Genomic DNA, 23,140 nt, shown 5'->3' on the forward strand with positions numbered 1-23,140 from the left:
TCTTTCAGCTCTAAGAAGGTCCTGCTTGTATAGATGTGACTACGCTGTGTCCCAAAAGCAAATAAAAATACTTGCATAAGATGTCTGAAAAACATTTCAGCTATAGATAGAGAATGAAATAGAGCTGGTTCATCACTTTCCTGGTTCTTTACAGCAGCAATCAATACTGGCCATCTGAGTACAACAATGGAAGAAAGGAATCTCATGGCATGGGGAAGCCAGAGGCACAGCTTTAGCTCATTGCTCAGTTTTCCATGCTTTTACCAGAGAGATTACCCTGCCTCTGATCACAGTTTTGATAAGCCTGGCATGCCTTTTGGATTAATCAGCTCCCACTACACATGTAACAGGCACCAATCAGGCAATAACAAATTATTTTCTGTGAAGTTATGCTCAGTTCAGCTGCGGGTCCAGCTTGCCCTGCCAGAGCACTTAGACCTCCTTGGAGAAGACCAGGGCCTGAGCCTAATGTGATCTGTGCTACCTGTGGAGCTGTAAACCAAATTTCTCTAGGAAGGAGCATCTGATGATTGTTATCTGCAGAGTTACATGCTGGCCAGCCTGATTAATATGAATGTAGTGGGATAGAGGAAGAGCCTCCCAACCTTTGAATATATTTATTCCTGAGTGAAGCAGAATGTCTGACAAGAGCTCTCAGAAATGTAAAGGTTTATTGTCTCATAATGGAATAAAGGGATTAATTCAGAATAGGTCTGTAGCCACTTGTAAAATATTTCATTTTAATAATTTATACTAATGGAATATATGATCTGTGGGGGGAGAGTCATATGGGTTGCTCCTGGACAGTTTTTGACAAGGCAAATGTGGCTAGGGAGAACTGGGCTGGACTGTTATTTGCTTGTCCCTAGTGGACTTTTAGGATGTTAAAAAGAGAGAATAAGAACAAGCAGCAGACAAAGCCTTTAATTCATCTACTCCTCATGTCACTGCAGAGTGCTCATCAGACAACAGAGCTGATCAGCTCAGCAGGTTCCTAAAACATTCACAAGGAGAAAAAACTTCAGCTTTTATCTCTGTAATAAGTAATGAAACCTAATTTCCCTTTCTAACAAGAAAAAAATTAGCCTTCTTGTGTGAGCCCAGAAGGGCTCAGTAACAGAAACAACCACAGGTCCAAGAGGCATGCAGAGTTTTAGGGGTCACAGATGCTGTTGGGGGCCTGAGTCTCAGAGCTGTGGCTGAAGAAAGTGCCAGATGTGATAGGCAAGAATTATGCAGAGAGCACAGAAAGAGGGTTGTATCTCTTTCCACACATGTGCTGTAAGTCTGTTATCTCCCGTTATCCATCTGAACTGTGTCTGTGATTGATATTTCTGACATGCAGCCCTGTCCAAAGTCTGAAAAAGGACTTTGGGAGCTCAGCATTGCCCAGGGATTCTTAACTGAGAGATTTGCAGAAATTTCTCAGCTCTGTTTCATCTGTCTCCTGTTTTATAAACCCATCTGCTCTCTGACAGTGTCACGCAGAGTCCAGTGCCTCAGCAAGACACTTCCTTCAACCCTTCTCCAGGACTGCTAAGGCCACCTAAGAAAAGGCATCATGTAAGTATTTTTCAACTCTTTCTGTCAGCATCAATAAATCAGAATCGACAGAAGCTGTTCTCATTTCTGTTCTCACAAAAAAACAAAGTCACACAGAAATCCTGATTGATTGGTTCTGTTTTATCTGACAGTGTAGAAAAACATAGAACTTTATCCTACCTTTGCTTCATATTTAAACATCAAAACTTGACCTCTGCTTTCTGCCTACTTCCCCAGCTTTGCTTTTGTCAAGCTGCAAATATTTTTCTTTCATAACAATTTACATATGTAATTACGACAAGTACTTCAGGAATTGTTTGCTAAAGGCTCCATGTAAATACTAATTATCAGTAATTAAAAATCCACAGCTATTAGGAAGACACTGATAGGGAGAAAATACTGCTTAGGAAGCAACTAACATTTGTCTAGGCAAAATTAAACATCAAATAACTTTCTATCTATGTAATTATACAATATGACTCATCATCTGCTGCATAAATGGAAGTGCAAATGGGACAAAGGTGTCCCCACACACACATTCACATGCACACTCCTCCCAGCCTTCTCACAAATTGTGCATCTTCAACACTGCAAACCCACTTCATTTTGGGAGAAGAGAACATTCTAAGGTCTGACAGTAGAGTTGCAGAAATCCAACAGCTGTGTTGAATGTTTTCCACAGCATCCTAAAATCAGGTGCTTCCATGCTGATGATATGCAAACTTAATTCTCAGGTTGTAAAATGCACTGGGATTCTCTCTTGTGTTAAGGAAAGTTATCCTGTATAAAGGCTACAAATAAACTGCAGGATCAATTGGTATCTGCTTGATTTGTTACTAAAATGTTTTTCAACCTCCTTGTTGTTTTGTAGTTTTTGTTGGTTTTTTTTAACTGCTAATATATATGTTCCCTCATTAACTGTAGTTCAGCATGCATGTACTTGAAGTGGAATTTTGGCCTGTCTACAGATGTCAAAGGGCATTTTGTCATTGTTATAAGTGAAATTATATTTTCATTTTAGTGATTTATTACAGATTTCAGCAGGCTTTGAATCAGCCTTAGTCCATCTAAAGTTAATCAACTTTCTGAGCCTGGTGGGAAAAATAAGCAGGCAATCTGTGTGGGTTAACAGCAATCTCAAAGTTTGCTCACTGCTGTACTTACTCCTGTAGTGGGGGAAAAAAACCATTAAGCAAGCAGACAGGCAGAGGGGCTGCAATTTTACAAGGGGTGCAAAACAGATTTCTGCTCCCTGAGCATGGCTCCTTCTCACTGACACCTGTCCTGGTAATGGGGCAGTGGGAATGTGCCTGGAGCACAAGGCTGCTGATGGGGCTCACTTCTGATTAGGAGATGGGGCAGCTTGGAGAAAGCCTCTCATCCCATGATAATGCTCAGCTTTGGTGCTCTTGGTGCCTGCAGCCACCTTGCCAAAGGCAGGGAAAAGCCAAGCAGCTGGACTGAGCTGCCTCCAGAATTCATTTTCAAGTATATTTCTATTCACTTCTGTAAAGTTTACTTTTCCCATTCTGGCTCTGCCATTTTAGGCTCAGATTCAATTCAGGGAAACACTTCAATTATCTCTGGATCAGGCCCTCAGTTTGTATTGTGGCTGAGGCTTTGAAAATTGCTGCTATCGAAACTATCAGCAGACTTGCCTGTGCTATTTTGAGCTGGAGTGAAAAGGGCTTGATGGGACATTGAGCCATTCACAAACCACAAGTCAGGCAAGAATAACAGGACTTTCACTACCAGGTTTTAACTTTCAGCTTTCAAAAGTGTTTCTCAGCCATTCTGTTCCCTCCCAGTGAGCTGCCAGACCCAAACTCCCTGACCCTAAGGCCAAGGTATGGCAGAAAGGGCTGATGTTTGTGCCGAGTCTGAATCTGTCTTGGCTTGGTTTTCTCCTGCCAAGAGGACAGCACCAGCCTGCTGCTGGCAGCTTTTCCTTCCTGGGGTGTGAGGCTCACACCACACCAGCTCAGGGGGCAGCTCCAGTAAAACCCTGGTCTATCTGCCACCAGCTGTTGATGAGCAATAGAAAAAAGTAGTGACTAACCCCTGTGTCTCTGCAGAAATATAAAGCATGAGAACTCCCTGACATCTGGAAAAGCTTAGCTGTCACACAGCTCCCTAAAACAGAGTGTTCTAGCATCTAAGTAGCAGTAGCTTCCTAAAGTCTGCAATAACTAATGCATTTGATCAATATTTTGTTAATTTATAGCATTTCCTCAATCGTCACCTGCCATTTTTATTCTTCCCCCTCATGCTTTTGCTTCCCTTTTTTTCTTCTCTTTTGCTCCAACAAAGCATGAAATTATTGTTTATCAAAAGACAATCTGCCTGCTGCTATTTCTGTTGGTAACTAATAGTGTTTTCTTCAGTCTTCTAGATTTCTGGGGAGACATGTAACTGGATTTGAGATCAGCCAGCCCCATTGCTGTGCTTGCAGGTTACAATCAGGTACATGCCAATGAGACCTTCTTGGCCTTATTTTCTTTTGTTTCATTTCCTGAAAAGGGTAAAAGCAGCTTCCCAGACAGACAGAGAGCCCTCCTTCCCAGCAGTTCCTCTCCTTCCCCAGCCTCAGCTGGTCTGCTATGGATGGAGAAGTGGACAACAAAATATATATACATAGTGATAAACAAGGAACAATTTTATATTTTAGTCACCCACCCACTTCTCATTGACCATCTTAGACCTCCTCCCAAAATGGATGTGGAGATTCAGATTACAAAGAAGAGAAATATCAAAGGCAGTATGCTGTTGGGAATAGAGGGGTTCATCTGCAGGGACTAGAAGGAAATGCCATCCTCTTCTTGTTCTCTATCATACAGGTTAAAACACCAATACAGGACCTGAGTTCAAAGCTCTCTCCTGTCTGAGGGAATCAGAACCTGCAGCATCCAGTCACAGCTGGCCACCAGCAGGAGAATAATTAGAACTTGGAAGGAAGGAAGAGTAATATTTAATCAGCCCTGCTGAAGTAATTTGTAAGTAATTTGAAGTCATTTCATGTAACATAAAAAACCCATTCATTACACATGTAAACAATGTATAAGTGTGTGGTAGCTGTTAGCATGAGCACAAAAGTTGAGAAGATCTGGAATCCTGCTTCAGTGTACACAATCCCATGGATAGTTATGATTGACTAAAGGGGGAAAAAAGAGAAGCACCATGGATCCAAGAACAAGAGTGAGATAAAAGTGCTTGTCATTCTCTGGTGAGTGGTGTATCATTGTAATGGCTTCTGAAAAATATCACCTCTGAGCTCTGCATGACAGTGAATCACTCAGGACACCAGAAGGGTGTATTACACAGAAAGAAAGGGAAAAAATCCCCAAAGGTAGCAAGCTCAGAAAGTTTTATAGTGGTATCCATCACTTGCACTGTGGGAACTGTAATTATGTCTGGTGAAAAGTTACCACCAAAGCATCCCTTGGAAAGCGGCCAAGCCCAGAGTGGACTGAGTGCTTGTCAGCAGGCCAGGGTGTGGGCTTCTCCTCCAGGACCAAATGTGAGGCCACCTGCACTTGGTAGGGCAGAACATGGTCCAGGTGCTTTTCCCTCCCACCCACTTTCCTTCCTTCATCTGATCCTTTCAGATCACTCACACATATCCACAGCCCTCCTCCAGCTCACCTCTATTTTACTTTTCTTTGCTCTAATGTGGAAAGAAAACAGGTCTCAAAACCTCAAGGACTGCTTGTTGTCCTCTGATCAGCTTGGGCTGGGATGCCAAAGTGTATCACTTGCAGCAGTGGGAAGATCAAAAAGGCACCCCAAAATGTGGGCTATTTATTCCTGGGCTGTCATTCAGCTCTCTAAGCATTGCTAAAACTAAACTGGAAACACAACAAAAACAGGTTTTCAGGCATTATTTTTTTTTTTTTTTATTTCCAGCTTATTTCTGGACTTTAGAAACAGGAGTTCAGCTTTTCCAGTATCTTCAGATCATCTGGGTCTGCCAGAGACTGGCAAATCCCAGTAAGCAAGAGGCCAGAATTAATGAAGCTAAAACTGTTTTCAGTCTGATTTTATATTCAACTCAGGATCAGCTTCCTTTGTTTTGGCAAGAATCAGTGTGTGTGTGCCTGAGTGTGTTTGTGTACATTTATGTGTGTTTACCTTGCGGTGGTTTTACTGGTGGTGGGGATTGCAAATGTGCTTGTTCATTCCTCGTGGTTGCACTGTACAAGTCAAATAGAATTGATTTAGAAGGAAAGAGACTTGCCAAGAACAGTAGTAATGGCTTAGTGCTAAGTAAATTTAATGGAATATGCTCTGGCCAACAGCTGCATCTTTGAGAAGGAGCGATTCACCTTCTCCCAGAGATAATCATGAGAAGCTAAGTAAGTGGCTGAGAAGCTAGTTTATGCACACAGAGGTTCAAAGGCCTGCAGTGCTAGCTAATAGAATCCAACAGTTATCAAAAATTATGGCCAGCTGAGCTAGTGAGTCCCAGGAGGGTGAAGGAAAAAGGGGGAGAGAGAAAAATTCCTTAGGGTGGTTTTCTGTGTAGATTGAATATACACTTTTATTTTTTATTATTCTGGGAAAGATAAAATGAAATGAAAGTGACAGAGACTGCCAGTTTTAGGTATTAAAATATTTAAAGAAAGAGTCATTAATATATTAGTCCCGAAAATATTATTTCATCTAGCAGAGATTAATATATTTCACAGGTTCTAAGGCCAGAAAAGGCTATTAGGATCACCTAGATTAGGTTTAATATAATTCAGGTTCAGTAATAGATGCAGAGACCTGTTCTGCCAGGCAGACAGTGAAGAGTAAGGTCATTCCCAAAGTATCTAAGAAAAAGCAGAGAGAGTCACAGCTCTGCCAGCCAATTCTCCAAGAGAAGCGAGCAGGGTTTGCTTGGACACGCTGATGTTTTTTGGCCAGAGCCGGCAGCAGGGTCAGCTCTGCGGGGCTGTCCCGACCGGCTGTGACAGGAGCAGAGGGCTCAGCAGCCGTGCTCTGCCGTGGACACACAGTGTTAAAAACGGGACCAACTCCCGGCGCTAAACTGATTTCAGCATTTTTATAAGAAAAAGAAAGGTCTAATGCGTGGGGACCAGCGAGAAAGCGGGATCACTCCCGGCGAGGATGCTGCAGCGCCGGCGCTGGGTCTCCTTGAGCAGCGATGTCCCCGATATCCCAGATGGAGCGGCACGGATTCAGTGGGTCAGAAGCCCCTTTTTATCCTGTTTTTGTCCCTTTGGATTGGTTTATTTTTGGGTCCTTCATTTGCATGCAGATTTAAGGCGCTCGACTGGTCCATTACAGTTCTGCCCAGGCTGGCTCGCTTCGCTGGGTGGGATGCACTTTGCTTAGGTGTAATCCGGTGCGCTGAGTACCGTATTTCTTACAACTGCCCTTTAACCCCTTCTACAATACAACAACCAAACTAACAGCACGTGCTTAACAATTATCACCCATTTCCCGACAGTTTCCAGCCTACTTCTAGCACACAGCGCCTCGGCTCGGCTCCCCCCGCAGTGGGTTCCGCTCTCCCCTCTCGCCAGGCTGCTTTGCGGAGCACATCCCGCAAGCTCCGGGGCCAGCTGCCGCCGCTGTCCCTTGCAGGGCACACCGCCCCCGTCCCCCCGAGCCCCCGCGGGCTGGGAGCGGCTGGGCTGGCTCTTCCCGCAGCTCCTGATCCTGCCCACCGCAAACCAGCGCTGCCGGGCGCTCCGGCGGGGATGGGCAGCGGGATCGGCGCTTCCCAAGCGCAGGAAGCCGCCCCAGACGCTGCCCGCTGCTCAGGTGGGTCGATAGGACACGGGCTCTTCCCTCCTGCACCTCCCCACCTCTGCAGAGACGCCCCGGGTGTTTCTATTTCCACACCGAACTCACTCTGTTCACCTCAGGCTCAAGCAGAGGAGTGCGAGCATCTTTCAAATTTACTTTCTGGGTTGCTTGTTTGCTTTCCAAACATGCGCCCTGTTTTGGGAGAATAGATAAGGACTCTTAAAAGCTCAGCGGCTGGGAAAGATGCCCTCATTATTAAGTTTTAAAAAGTAAATATAAACCCAGAAATAATCACTTTTATTTTCACCACAAAAGATGTTTCAGCATTTTTTTCTGCCCATAAAATCACTGCGTTTACTATAAAGCCTCCTCCTCTTCCAAGGGTGACAAAAGGTTTCTTTGAAAAGCTTTTGTTCCGCGCTGGCACACCGGGCTGCAAAACCTGGGCTGGCCCCGAGCTGCAGGTACTGCTGGAAGTGTTTCCTCCTTTTGCCTGGGGGCAACAGAGAAAGAGAAAAGGAGACAGTGAGGCCACTTCTGAGCCTTGTGTGTTTGCATCTCACCCTTGCAAGAGAGCTCGGGTGACTTTGTTCTCCAGCTTCATTTGTATGCTTGTAGCCAGTCCTACAGTGGATCTAAAAACCAATCGTTCCTATTGATTTCATTGTGAATTTGCCATGTGGAACAACAGTCAGAAGAAAAGATTGCCTTGTAGCTATAAGGATTAAAAAAAACACCCCAAACCTCAAAAAAAAACCCCAAAACAAAACAAAACAAAACAAAAAAACCCAAATAAAAAAATTAAAAAAAAAAAAAAAACCCAACAGTTAAAAAGGAATCCAGAACCCTTATTTGCATTTTGCATTAGATAAACATCTTGGCATATTAAAACCCCCCTTGAACACCTCCAACCAAAAATTAAAAGAAAACCTATGTTTTGTCACCGAAGCTAAATATGTTTTTATTAGTTGTGGACATTGTTGATGTTATAATATATCTCATTTGAAATCATAACAGATGAGTGATCTCTAAATTGTTGGCTCAAATGAGATAATGCTCCATCATACTTTTCTTTGCAACACAAATCCACATAACTAGCACAACATAAATACAATCGCTGGCTGGTAGAAATGTTTCAAATACTATTTTAAATCCTGCAAGTATGGCTGGTGCTCAAATTGACAGCTCAGTGCTCTGTCATCTCCCACCACCAATCTCATTATGGAAGTAAATGGCTCTCTCTTATTTTACCCTCTTCCATACATGATGCACTTAAAAGGACTTAAAGAATCTAGTAAATGGAAATATATGGTACAATGAGCAGTTAAAAATGTCAATTGAATTAGTGGTTGTGTGATATCTTTTCAGCATACAATGTGAACACAAATGCTGCCTTTTATAGAGGTTTATGCATACGAGGAACATGAAGTGGAACAAATGAGATTTGAATTTTATTATTCTTTTATGGCATTGCATTGCAGATAGGTTTTTTGTTTTTTAATTAGCTCCTATCTCAACACCTTTGGCAACTCTAAATAATTCAGAGACTCTTGTCTTTTGTTGTTTTTGCTGTTGTGGTTGCTTCTTCCACAGAAAAGTAGCTTTTGCAAGTGGCAGGAAGTTTATCACCTAGTTTAAAAATGATCCTCCAGTTACACAAACAACACACAAGGAGTGCAGTGTGGTCTCCTCAGAGTCTTAAACACAAATCAGCTGCCAGATGCACAGTGACAAATCTATCCCAATCCCTGGGAGGTGTCAGGGTTGGTAAAACTTTGCTTCCCTTTTCACGAGGTTTCCACTAAGAAGAAAAGTCAATAGGAGGTCAGTCTGCTGGTGTGGGGCTCTGGGAGCTGGCTCCCCACCAGCTCACCCAGGAAGGACAGGAGGGACCTGGTGCCAACGCACAGCTGCATCAACCTGTTGCTGCCTCCTGGCCTGGTGTCACACCTTTAGCAGCAAAACCCAAGCTGGATATGAAACAGGCATGAAACCCATCATTCCCAGAGCTTCAAAGCAGCAGGCGGTGTTTCATATCAAAATAAATAAACAAAAGCATGCAGACAGAAGCTGATGTTTATGCTACGTTGCATGGGGCAGGGAGGGGGAATAGTCCCTTTTAGCTCCTTTCTAGACAGCACATCCCCACAACTTCTTTGTTGAGAAACTTCAGGGGCACGGTGCCTTACAAGGCTTCCCTCGGGCTCCCAGCCTCTCCCTCGCGTCGCAATGTGTGGGCAGGATACAGCTGTTCAGCCTCACTGCGTGGTCTTCTCAGCCAAACTGCTCACACAATGCAAAAATTACATCCCTCAAGGCACTATGGAAATTCACATCCTAACACACTTTCAAATGCCTATTTATTTCACAGCCTAGTGCAAATATTACGTCTGCTTCAGTATCCACTGTTTCAAATGATACCACCGTGTCTTAGATTAAGTATGTGGGATTTCTTTTGTACCTAAAAAGGACAAGGAATTTCTTATTCTTTTCAGAAGAACAGAAAAGAATATTTTTTTTTACTTTTAATTAATTACAGTTAATTAATTACAGATACCTGCCTTCTCCTCCCGCCCTCAACTTCCAGGTTCTTTCATGGCAAATTCAAACATCAGGAAATATCTGAAATGTATAAATGGTCATTCTGGGGGTGTAGCCCAGCTCAAGAGAAAGGAGTATTTTAGGTCAAATATTGCACTATTCACCTACTCCAACTGAGTCCCCATTTACAGAAGAAAAAAAGGTGTCTGCTGCATAAAAGCAAAACCTGATATTAAATGTTTAAAGGCATGGATTTGAGAAGATTCTAACTCAAGCTTTCTGCAATTACATTATTTTGGAAAAAGGCCATGTGTTCAGCATCCTTTTCAAGCCCTGGGGAGCAAGCACCAAAGGAGGAGCTCAGCTCAGGCAGTCTGGGGAACCTTGTCCAGCATCAGCCCTGACGGGGCTCCTTGTGCAGCCTCAGGTCAGCCACAAAAGGACACATCCCCAAAGAGGGAGGGTCCCTCATTCTCACACTGAATGCAGGTGCTGAACACACCACTATGCTGAGGAGGGTTTGGGGTATAAAATGTTGTTTGCTGCCAGTTCTGTACATTCTGCCAATCTCTTTTGCTCATGTCAACTTTGAACTTCAGAAATGTTTTTCATACATATCTTTTAGATCAGTTGTGGAAGAAAATTACATTTGCCAGGTTATGCAATGAGGAGTTTGGTAAAAAATGTGACTGCAAACCCATGTTGCATGAAATGACCAGCGGAGAATCCTGGCAAGGGCACACTGTGTTAAACCCCAGATTTAATTCAGTCCATCAGAATAACAAAAGAAAGAGGATAAGAGGCTGATATTTTGACAGAATCTGCCTCTTCAGAGACAGCAGGTGCTGCCAAAATAGTAGGCTCTCTGATCTGTTTTCCTCTGTTTTTGTGATGGAGAGGGATGTTTAAACTGTACAATTGCAATTGTCCTAATGAGCCAAGACTTCTTCCTGATAATTGACAATTTTCTTGATCTTCTTTCTTTGCAATGTTCCCTCTCCCCAGATGCCCATTCTTCCTTAGAATCTCTCTGTGGCCCCTAAGCTTAATTAGATCTTGCAGGTTCTTTTCCTGTGGTGTGTTCCCCACTGCAGGTTTTGTTTCCACTCCAGGTCTGCCTTTCCTTCAGGCTCCACCTGTAGTTCAAAGATGCTCTGCTGCTCTTTGCCATGGGCTGCTCACCTGGGCTGCCCTTTTATAACAGCTGTAGCTGCTGCTCCCGTGCTCTGTGCACTGCTGCTGCTCACCTCAGCACTCATCAAGGGCTGTTGAAGGCAAAGAGAGAGCATGAAACAGTAACCCTGGGATAAAACTAAGGTAGGAACCTGGGCTTCATGATAAAATGCCTAGAGAAATGGGATTAATGGGAAAACATTAGCCATGTCAGCTGAAGTGTATGCAAGGCATTGCACTTCTCACAGGCAGAAAGACCTTGCCAGGAACTGAAGTTTGGATGTCTCTATGACTTGAATCCTTTAATCCTCCTCCTGTTTAAACACCCAAGTCAGGAATTTAGGGGTACAGGAAGCAGAATGGATATTTGACAATATTTCCTGCCCTGAGATTAAGCCAGAGGAAAACCAAGCCCAGCACCTGAGGCTGGGGCAAGCAGAGGGGGGCTGACTTCCAGCTCCTGCTCCCTGAACTTTCTAGATCCTAGGACCAAGGCAGAAGTCTCTTCTCCCCTCTATGACAGCCTTACTTACTTGTCCAGAGTTGTACTTTCCATTGCTTGCTCTTCAAGGAGCCCCATAACTGCTTTCTAACCACCTGCAAAGTTTCCTAGCATCAGCATATTATGAAAAGTTGGTTTTGAATTGTCAGCTCTCTGTAGCAGAGTGGTAGGTGTGTTTTGAGAATGCTTAGTTGAACAAAGGCCTGCAGGGTAGGGGATTTTGGAACAGAGAAGGCTGTGTTTTTGTAACTCCTACCAAGCACAGGTAGGAGGGAGACACCATCCTCTTGGCCAAGGTGCCAGTACTTATATTTACTCTGGAGTACAGCAGAAATAGCCTACAATAGACTTTGCAGAACATTTACAACTTTTTTGAGGGTATCTTGGGTTCTGACCTGTTCAGTTAGAGATCTCCTGGTTCATTGGGTTTGACTGGGGATGACAAAAGGTCTTCTTCCAGACTACACAGAATATCAGGCTTGGTACACAACTATGGGGAGGGAGGAAAGGAGGCTACAGGCAGACATCTCCGTGGGAATACTGAATGAAAGGTGGCACACTCTGAGGAGGACAGTGCTTAAAGCAAACCAAGCCACACTTTAGACACAAAATTCCCTTGCCCCACAAGTCACCAGCCACTTACTAATATCATAAGGTTTGACACAGCAGCTTCCCTGCTGCAAACCCCAGCAAGGACAGCAGCTTGTCTGCTGGCTGAGAGCTCCTTTGGCAGTGCTGGCAGCTTCCCTTTTGGCTTCCTTTCCCTGGTGTACCCTGCCCTGCAGTTTTTGGCAGCACAAGTGGAGACTGCAAAGCAAGCAGAGGGAATGAACTTTTAAAAGGTGGGCACACAGTAGCAGCTGTGTTAGTTCTGACTATTTAAGAGCATTTCTCTATAGAGAGAGCTTTCAGCAGCAAGGGATACATTAACAGGTTCAGGGTACATACAGTGAGGAGAGAAAAGCAGCCTGTCCTGTATTTATCAGCTGCCATGCTGGTAACTAGCTTTGGCACAGTGGCAGAAAAAGTCAGGAGTCCAGGGAACAAAAGAGGCAGATTTCTTTCTGCAGTATTTAGCTTATGCATTTGCAGACTCTCTTGCAAAAAACACAAAGAGAAGAGAGAGATTATGGCTGTGATAATCTGTATAGCAATTCAAGGTTTAGGGAAGCTGGATTCCAGTTCACCTGGGAGAGGGCAGGCACTTCCAGAGGGTGTGTGGAGAGCAAATACAGTGCCAGGTTTTACTGGAAGCACACAGGGCGTGGAGAGGCAGTGAACTGTACAGTAGTGACCCCTGCTTTAGAGGGGATAGCACTGGGGCATCACAGTTGCAGAGTTTTAGCAGTGCTCTGGGCACACCCAGCTTTTCTAAATCCATTCAGCATAGCTCCTTACACAATTACCATAGCCACATTTTCGAGCCAATGCTACGTCAGGAGCATTCTCTATATGGAGCTCTTTGGAAAATTGGCTCCTATTTTTTGGCAGTAATCGAAAGCTGAGCTGTTAGGAAAATGGGAGCTCTAAATGCTTGGATGACATTTCTCAGCTTTTCTCACAAATAGGAGAACCTGTAAGCCACAAAAGCAGTGTCATCAGCCATCTTTTAAGGATATCATCATCAGAGAGACTATTTGCTCTTCTTTTTTGTCCTGATGAGAACTATAAGACAAAGTTAGCAGTAGCAGAGTGACAGACCATGACACAATTCAGGTTAATATATCCCCTACTTAATGCACAGCTATTAGGTTAACAGAAACAGCACTGATGTGCATGTAAGTAGCAGTAGATGTAGTGCATGACTGTTCCTTTAAATGAAAGGATCACCAGGCAGTTATCTCCATCAGATTTTATTATGTGACATTGGATGAACAATTACATACTGTGCAATAAGCTAAGTGAGGTTTTAATCGCTGCTGCATTTATGGATGGTTTATCCTGACCTTTCATAGCCTTAGAAACCAATAACTGAAGCAAAACAAAGTTTACCAGCTCCTCTCAGAAACGAGTCATGTGAGCATAATCAAATCCCAGGCATTACTAAAGCCTGGATTCCTGGGCTGACGAGGAACTCAGAGGCTTTCCATGTCAGATGGGGCTGAAAAAGCCATATCTTTTCCTTTTGACCAAATTAAAAAAAAAAAAAAAAAAAAAAAAAGATAGGGTTTATTGTTGAGGCCAAATCATCACCTGGAGTAAATTACACCGTATTTGCAGCTTTCATTATCTGCATACTTCTTTTATAAGACAATAGTAAGCTTCATGATATCTTTAATGAAGCATAATTATTCTAAGAGACATGGTGTATCTAAGGATAGTTATGCAGAAATTATGCTAGATACATGTCATACTGAAAAGGGAGAGCCCTGTCTTAGAGAGATACAAATTCTATGGAAAGATTCACTTAGATATAAAGATTTGTTGAAATCCACATGTACCTCAGCAGCAGAGGAGTGAACAAAACCTGCAGTCTCACCTTTTCTCTCTCCTTTTTATACCACCATGGCTTTCAGGAGAGGCAAATGGGATGACAAGAAATGAGAAGTGGTATTTTCACCTCTTTTTTTTTTTTTTTTTGCTGAAGTCCTACAGCTCTCATTGGGACTCTAAGCCAGAATTTTCTCCATTCCAGAATCCAGAAAACTTGAAATAAGAGTTGTCTACCCTTCATGAGTCTTTTGTATGCCACTGATTTATTGACTTCCATGCTTCTGGCAATCAAGTGATGTCTTTCAACCTTAATGTGCTCAGAAGGCAACAATTTGAAGTAAAAGACTTGAAGAATCACTACCACGAATCTAACTTTAATGATAATCCCTTTTCACTGTAGCCTTGTTTGTACACACACAGGAATGCAAATCCAATTTCATTTTCTTTCAGACAGAAAAGAAATAACATACTGTGATTCTCTCTTTTTCCAAAAGGGAAGGCACACTTGCAAAGTCTGCCTGCAGCAAACCTTGTCTATCTGTGGTCTGCTTCAGAAGAGTGGCTTTCAAGGCTTCTCACAGGCTGCCTCAGTCCAGACTTGGTGACAGAACTGCCTACAGCAATATTTAGCCATTTTATTTGCCACCCTCAGCTGCAAATGCGAGGGAGCAGACACGCCTCAGATAAAACTCACCACAAACATTCAGAGAAGGCAATCTGACCCACAAAAGAGGGAGAAAATGCACATATCCGATGAATTTGCAGGCATCCAGGCCCTGCTCCTCGCAGCTGCACAGCTGTCCTTCACACATGAAAGAAACAGGTCCGGCTACCAAACATCTCTTTCAGCTTTTCCTTCTGTACAGCTCTGTTCAGGTTTCTCCAAACCACAGCCCTGCACAGCACTGCAGCTGCCTGCCCCAGATCCTCAGCAGCTGTAACCCAACCTGGCTCCATGGATTTCAAATGCCTTTTCCACCCACTGGAAAACCCATCGGCAAGTTGAAAGTACTTCCCTCTCCTCCCTCCCGCCTACCACACAAACACACACAGACACATCCACGTACATGGTGAATGGAATGAGTCCAAAACGTTTTTCTCAACTCTGGTAGCAATATTTTTCCCCCCTCCAAACTAGCTTGGAAGGAAAACTTTGAAAGCTTTCCAAAGCAAATGTTCCTGGGGCAAGAGGGATGAGTGTAAAGAATAGCTAGAGCTTAGTTCTGCAAGAGCTTCTACCATGGAGTCCTGAGGCAAACATCCATGCCTCTTCTTTCCCTCCTGCAACAAATCTGTACACACCAGTGAATCCTTCTGCCAGACACTCCTCTTTGTGCCAGGTCACTGAGGATGTGGCAGCTTCTGCCAGGGAAGTGGGAATGTGCTGGTCTTACATTGTTGATAGTGACTCTCCCACAGAGAGCTGGGGAAAGATACTCATTTTCCTTAACTCATGTGGTTCGCTGAGGAACAGCTGGGACAGGCAAAAGAAGCATCTCCATCCTGGGTATATGTGTGTGAAAACTTCTGGGAAAACCAGAGAGAAATGTTCCTGTCTCAGAGTAATTAGGATAACATAAAAGTGGAGAGATTAAGATGGTGAAATCCTTGGCCCTTGTTTTGTCCTTTTGTTGGGCCTTGAAGTGGTTAAACAAAAGAGCTTCTGATTTTCAGAATTTTACAATGGTAGCCCTCTCAGATGAGAAAACATCATTAAAGTGGGAATGATTGCATGATAGGATGGGGAGAAAAGGGGTCAAAAGATAACAAATCCTTCTGTTTTGATTTGGTTAGCCCTACCTTTGCTCTGGAAATTGTGCAGCTTTCCACCAGAGGAATTGCAGATGGGCTTGGTGAGCTGAACACACAACAGAGTTCAGGGTGAGATGTTGAACTTTGGTCACTCCATCATCTACTGCAAATTGAGAGCAGTGGTCTCTGAGCAAGTGGTGAGTTCTGTGTGACTCTATTTGTGCCCTGGTGCCCTAATCACCACCAGGGCACAAATAGAGCCATTTTCTGAGTTTGTATGGCTCTGGGGCCAGGATGATCCCATGTTAACACATGTAAAATATTCAACAGATGGAGTCTCTCAGTGCTTTTGCAATACAAACCACCATAAGACTATTAATGAGGCACTATCTTTTAAATTAGTCTCTCCAGCATAAAGTTGGTGGTGATGGGCTATTAATACATCTCAGATAACCATATTATCTTAGCATCTTCTGGGCAAATCAAACTCATGCAAAGTTTTTAGCTGATTTCATCATCCTGTTGCCTCTTTTCCTTCTGTGACACTTTAACACTTCTTGGCATATAGGCTGCTTTTCTTGCAAAAATTTTGTTGCAGTCAATTTTTTTAATTGCTTTTTCAATTGGATTTGAAAGATGCAAGTCTGATGGAGGAAAAAAAGCTCATTTGACTAGATACAGTTGTGGCTAGGTGCTAATAATCCCCAAAGACCCTTAGATGAATAGTAAATTTATAGATAGGATTTTGATGATGTATATTTTTTAATTTCTACATTCATAATGCTCTTCACACAACGAATAAAGTCAACAATACTTGTGGAAGATTATGTCCTGTTGGAAGTTCTGGCCATTTGTGAGGCTGGCTTTATCTGTGACTGATTCCTTCCCTTTGTAAGAAACCCTGGGGTTTCCAGATTCACCAAGTTGTCATTTTCCTTTCAAGCATACAACAAATTTGTAACATACCATAGGCTGACATTATTAGATTAATTAAAGAAATCTATTAATTTCCAAGTAAATGAAAAATATTTTTAATAATTGCCTGTGAACCACTTAGCACATTAACTTGTCCCTCTGAAATCATTTACTTAAGTGTGCCCTCAGTTTGCTTAATCCATAACTGGTCAATAGTATATTAATATTACAGTCTCATTTCGGATCTGAGCATGTCTGAGCCTATTAAACTGTCACCCTGGATTTACTTGGAGGGAAAAATTATCTGCATTCAGAGATAGAAGGAGAAAAGTATTAAAGTGAATCAAGCACTAATGAAATTAATCATAATCATTGTAAGTACTTTCAACTGCTGTCACCCAGTGGGAGATGCTGCTACAGGAAAATTCTTACAGCTCTATTGTTTTTGTGGCTGAGCTCTGGAGCTCTCTCAGCTTTTGCTTGTTCCAAAGAGGCTGATAACACTCTAGTGATCATTTAGAAACATCCCTTTTTTTTTTTTTTTTAAATCTAAGAATCAACCTTAGAGGCAACCTTGAAATACAAGTCACTTCATGGAAACCTTGCTCTAGTGAACTAGTTTAATGTAGGTCAGACCTACCCTAGTTAGTGTTATAATTCATTCATACTGGGAGACTCCATCTCTTGCTCTTTACTTTTGCTGCACTGCTTGTGAACATAATGTGTAAAATTTACATGTCCAAGACAATAGGAAAGAGAAAATCTATATCCCTGCAGTACAAGATACATAGATATGTAGATAGATATAGATATTTCAATATATAGAGCCAGATCCTGAGCTGTGTAAATGAGAATGGGCACATGGCATTAAAGCAAATAAAACTATGCAATTTTATATCAGTGATGTAAGCTCATCCCTTACAGCACTCCTTCATATTTTATAATCCTTTAATAATACTTGAATTCAAAAATATCTTTTTTTTTTTCCTTCCAATTGCTCTAATGACAAGACACTAACATGTATCTTGTTTAATACTATGAAACTTTTGAAGGGCTCCCCCACATATCTTCTTTGAATTCTACAGTTGTCTACAAACTCCAGTGTTGTATGGATTAAACCTCTGATGAAGAGGAACATGACAATGGGAAAGACGAAAAATAGCAGCAGATCAAAAGAAGTTATCTCTAAAAACAAATTCAGCGCTATCCACAACTAAGTAACATTTGACATTTAAAAAATATTTGATCAGTGTTTTGGCTTACAGAACTGCTTTAGGGGCACTGTGATGTGTAAATTAAATTCAAATGAAGGTTAAATATAGTTCTCTGAGAAAGACTGCACAGTTTAAATTACCTAATTATTTGGACAAAATCTGTTCTCCTGTAATTAAATGTATACAAAAGAATGTGTCTTTTTACTAAGTACATTCAGAGAGGAGATGTTTATCAGCAAATGGTAACTTCCTCTTGAAGATCATAAAGATACTGTCATCACTCAGAGCTGTGTAGGGAGGAAAGTTAGTTCATGCATTTGTCAGAGCTCAGCTGAGGCAGAATGAAGTGAGACAGAGCATGCCTGTATTTTGCTGTATGCAGCCTCCAAATCCTGATCTAGCCTTTTAATACAAGCCTTGCTTTAACTTTTTAAAGTAACTAGAGTTCGTGCCTGTGCAGGAAGGGATTGGCTGCAGCCAGCCAATGTGTCCAGGCAGTGCTCTGGTCATGAAAGAGCTGATAATTCATTGAATCTATCTCTGCTGTGATGCCCAGGGCTGGATTTCTGCCTTGCATGCAGCTCAGACCCTCTAACTCTGCAAGTGTTCCCAGGCTTTGGAAGAATGACTGCTGGAGTGAGTTACGGCCCATGTGAGTAAAGGGGTGAGAGTCTGGATCACTGAGGTTTGTTTAGTCTATTTTTAAATGTGTTGAGTGAGGGGATTTTTACCATCTTTCTGTGGGAGACTCCTCCTGAGCCTAGCAGATGTCAACAGCAGGATATCTTTTACATGACACTGTGTATGAACTTTCTCTTCATCTTGTCCATTCCTGTTCCATTTTTTTTTCATTTGTGTACACCCATCAATATTTACACTCTGTAATATTTCTGTTTCTTTCTCCAGAGCCATTGATCAGTCCCACAAACTGCAGCTCTTTCATTCTATTTTTGGTGCCAGTCCATCTGCCTCCTTTCTGCTTTGGGAGGTCACCCTTCTCACCCTTTTCTTCCTCTCCCCATTTTGCCAATTCTGTTCAAATCTGTTGTGTGTGGCTGGCAGACAGAAATGTCAGACTTTCTTAGGGCTCAGAGCTCTATGCCATCAATATAATATTGCAGTACAGGTACAATACACTTGGATTGTTCAATTACTGCTCATGGACCAAAATCTCACTCTCCAAAGGGCTGGAAATTAAGTCTGCACAGTATGCCTAAGCTTCACAACGCCATTCCCTGCAGTATAGATGTGATATGGAACAGAGCCCTGGAAAATAAAATAATAAGCAAGCTCATATTGCTTGAAATTCTGAATTTTCCAATATGTACCTGGAATTATGCAAATTTTCTGTGGTTTCCCAGGTTGGAAGAGCAGTGTCTCTCTGCATGTCTGGTCCCTAGTCATAATATCTGCCATAATTATATTAGGGAAGAAATTGCATGCTCATTAGAAAAAGCACACTGGTGCACAAAACTTTTGTCTGGGGGGCCCAGAGCATCTGAACTGCATGTGGGAAGAATGTTTGAATTTCACATGTGACAAGAAGAGATTTTTCAAAGTGAATGGGAAATTAAAGACAGCTCAAGAAACTTTCCTACAAGTCATTGTACAATCCACTCTTTTCATTCAAATTCATTCTGCAGAACATGAGTTTACTTAAAGAAAGAAGAGAAGGAGAGGAAAAAAAAGGATTTATTGCTAATAGTCATAAAAGGAAACCATAAATCTACCAGGGCCCTGCAGTGAGTCTAATAGTGAGTAAGAACAAATGCAATCAATATGAATGTATTCATTTATTCTGTCTCAGCCACAATCAATATGCATGGTATCTCAGTGTTGAATAGGAAGGCACAGCTTTTGCCCCAGTGAGTTTAAAATAATTCAACAGAACTCCTGCTGAGTTTTGATTGAATAATAAGTTTGGATCTAGCTAGAGAAAAATGTGTGGACAAGCAATATGCTGGCAGGGAGCAAAACTGGGAGTATTTCTAGGAAAGGAATGGGTTCAGGAAGGCACAGGAAGAGCAGAGAGGTAAGGGGTGACTTTGAGCAAGAAAGACAAGTTCTGCAGTTATTTCTCTGGGTAAGGTCCCTTTTGAAGAACCGAAGGGAAGCTGGCCCCAGCCTTGGTGCAGCATATTCCCATTATTCATTTTCTGTGTCATTCTTAATTGCCTCCACAGCTCCTGTCCCACGGCTACATGTGCCCAGAGGGGATGAAGCAGCACCACCAGAGCTGCCAGAGCAGAAAGGAGGAGACACAGACCCCATGGAAACCTGGAAGTGGACTGGCTCCAGGCAAATCTGTTTTTACAGAGGAGGCACAGACGTGGCAGAGGAGGCCTCCACTTTGCTTCCTGCCACTAAGGCTGCTGAGCAAGCAGCCTGTTGCATTATCCACTGGCTTTAATTTGCAAATAGCCTTAAAGCACTGCAGAAAACAACATGGGAATTTTTTTTAATGATGGTAACAAAGGTTGGGCTGTCTGTGTAAAGCCTGCAATGTAATCACTGAACAACCAAAGAGTACACAAGATGTCATGTAGGAACAAAGAGGTCAGCCTGAGCAGAGGAGGGAATGAAAGCAGAGAAAAGGATTCATATTCCCTGAACAAAGCCTCTGCACTGTCATTTCTGGACACTAAACCTATCTGGGCACAATTAAAAATCCAAACAAATAAATAGAACTGTTTCACATGCTTTTGAATTTACCTGCCAGAGCAGTGGCTGTGTTCTTTAATCACCCCAACAGACAGCCTGGAAAGAGTTCAAAGAGCAGTTCTGTATCTAGTTTCTACTGAAATTCAGGGGTGCTGGCCATTTAGCTCCTCTCTGTGTTGAAGGCTCACCCACAAGTTTGTGAGACAATGCTTCCCCACGGCCTCCTTCTTTTCCTGTAGAGGACCTCTTGATGAGCTCTCCAGAACTAATCACCATACACTGCTTACCTATTCCCTTTCCAGGCTGGTGATATTATAGTTATTACAGTGTCCTGTCATGCCTTCAGTTTGTTAAACTCCTAATGAGAGAACCTAATTCCTTCCCTGGCTTGTTGGGAGGCTTGGCCAGTGGTGCTGTGTAAATGAAGAAGATGGTTATTACTATGATAATGATTATGTTTCATTAGTAATAACAAGGAACTCTGGTCAGGTATGGCATATATACAGGAAATGAGAGAAAGTACCTACTTGAAAAGAAGGTTAAAGAAGTTGGTACTTTTCATCAAATGAGAGGAGAGATTTGCATGTGAAACAGAATGTGATGAGCTTGGTAAAAAAATCCCTACTCTGACTAACTCCAATTTAAAAATTATTTAATTTTGCTATGTATTTTAGCCCAAGGAACACTGTTTTCCTGCAAGTACGCAGGCAAGGTCATGAATTCCTCACGGAAATACTTGGGGGAAGGGAAGGGTGAGCACATAAATTGGGTGAATCATGTTCCAATGAGAACTCCACGCCCTGAGTGAGAGGAGAGCTCAAAGAGAGAGCTCCTTTCCTGTGCCAGAGAGGCAATGACTAAGGAAGCAAGAAAAAGGCCAGGCAAGTTAAGGATGGTCTTTTCCTACTGCAGCCTCACAGCTTTGGCAGTCAGTAGGGTTTTGGCTCCCTGAAGAGGCCCAGATGGCACCTGGACACAAGAGTGCTGATATTCAACAAGGATCTGCCTCACTTTTCTGATTGCTCATGAGCTGTGGTGTACCAGTGCATCTGGGCCTGATGCAAATGTATTTCAGACAGCAGAGTACAGGGGGAAAGAGAGATGCAAGTCCCCTGTCAGGTACAGTTAGCTCATGTTTAGCTGGTGATCCAGTTATCTCCTCACAAGGGATGTGCAGGCCACAACTATTTAAAACATGACACAACAAATAATTTCAAACAGAAATTTGCTCACAGCAACTTCCTTTCAAAGAATGTTTTTCTTCAAGAACTGATTCTTTGTAGCTCATGGAGCAAGACTTAAGCCAGAAAAACCTGTTTATGCCATGGGAAATCCCTTAGCAGCTGCAAGGGGCTGTCAGTAAAGCCCTTTCCAAACAGCAAGCTACTGAAATCAATGTTTATTAAAAAGCAGTGTGGACACTATCCCATGCCCTGGATTTTCAGCACAGCAACAAGATGTGAGTCAGACAAGTGCTGCTGTGTCCCACTTAAACATGGATGGAGAAACCCAACAGAACAAGAAATATGCCAAAACAACCATGTATTGTATCTGTTTATTGTTTTCCATTTTGACATTCATTCAAAACTCTCATCATGATCCATCTATGTCCCAAAACCAGTATTATTCTTCCAGAGAAAACTAGGAAACTCGTTATCTTCCTTTAGAACATACAAACTTGCACCTCAACATAAACGTAAAAAATCCCACATATGATGTCCTGTACTGGAAGGTAATTTTTGCAAAACATTGCAATAGGTGATACATCTCCAACATTCTTGTTTGCTCACAATCTGTTCAGAGGATGTCTCAGGTGTCTGAGCATAGAAATAGCTCTGCTTCATGTCATCTGCAAAGCCTTGGAGGAAAATCACTGGAAGTGGAGGAATAGGAAGATAAAATTTACAGGGAGTAGCAAGAACAGCATAGGAATTTTTTTTTAATTAGTCAGATAAATTAAAATGTAAGAGAAACACTGGATATAGTTTCTTCTTATTTTTACAAATGGCTATAGCTTTAACCTTAGCAATTCAGAGCTTGTACATCTGCACAAACAGCTGTAGTTCCCTTGTGTAAAAAACACTGGACACAGCAGTGAGTTTGCTTGAACTTCCTTTCACAGTCAGCATGGTCTAACAAAGGAATGGTTAATGATTTCTGCTAAATAATAGAAAGCTTCAGACACATGGCAGTGCAGGTTGCTCCTTACTCTCCCTTTGTCCAGGCACACACCTTAAACCTTGCACAATCTAGATTCTAATTTGGGAGCGGGGGTGGTTTGGGGACTGTATGGGAGTGGCAGTGAACAGAAACTTTCATTTACTTTGCCAGGCTGTGGAGTAGACCACATGGATTACCTTCTTATTTACATTTATTCTTCTGCAAGTGTTTGTGTTCAAAAAACCTAATATGCCCTATACCAAAAGATTGCATGTAATTGGTTTGATGCACATCAACTTGAAATGCTGGGCGGCATCCCAGTGTAATAAATTTAATAGTTTGTGTATAGGGTAGCACCCAATAAAAGTCCCCAAAACCCAATGAAGTTGTACATTATAGTATTTCTATATTGACTATATTTTTTGGTTTTGTTTCTTCATTGGGTTTTTTCACTTGGGGTTTTTTGGTGGGTGGTTTTTTGGTGGGTTTTTTT

The 23,140-nt window shown here is 42.3% G+C and overlaps 1 long non-coding RNA gene across 1 annotated transcript; it reads left to right on the forward strand.

Annotated features, from left to right (window-relative positions):
- Window positions 1-1,443: 1,443 nt before the first annotated feature.
- On the forward strand, window positions 1,444-22,543 carry LOC135302058 (uncharacterized). The gene is made up of 4 exons (XR_010363746.1): window positions 1,444-1,563; window positions 3,927-4,005; window positions 4,380-4,535; window positions 20,010-22,543. It is a non-coding gene; the product is annotated as an uncharacterized LOC135302058 (long non-coding RNA).
- The last annotated feature ends 597 nt before the right edge of the window (window positions 22,544-23,140 follow it).

Source organism: Passer domesticus, chromosome 6 (assembly GCF_036417665.1).
Source record: "Passer domesticus isolate bPasDom1 chromosome 6, bPasDom1.hap1, whole genome shotgun sequence".
In the NCBI taxonomy this organism is placed as follows: Eukaryota; Metazoa; Chordata; class Aves; order Passeriformes; family Passeridae; genus Passer; species Passer domesticus.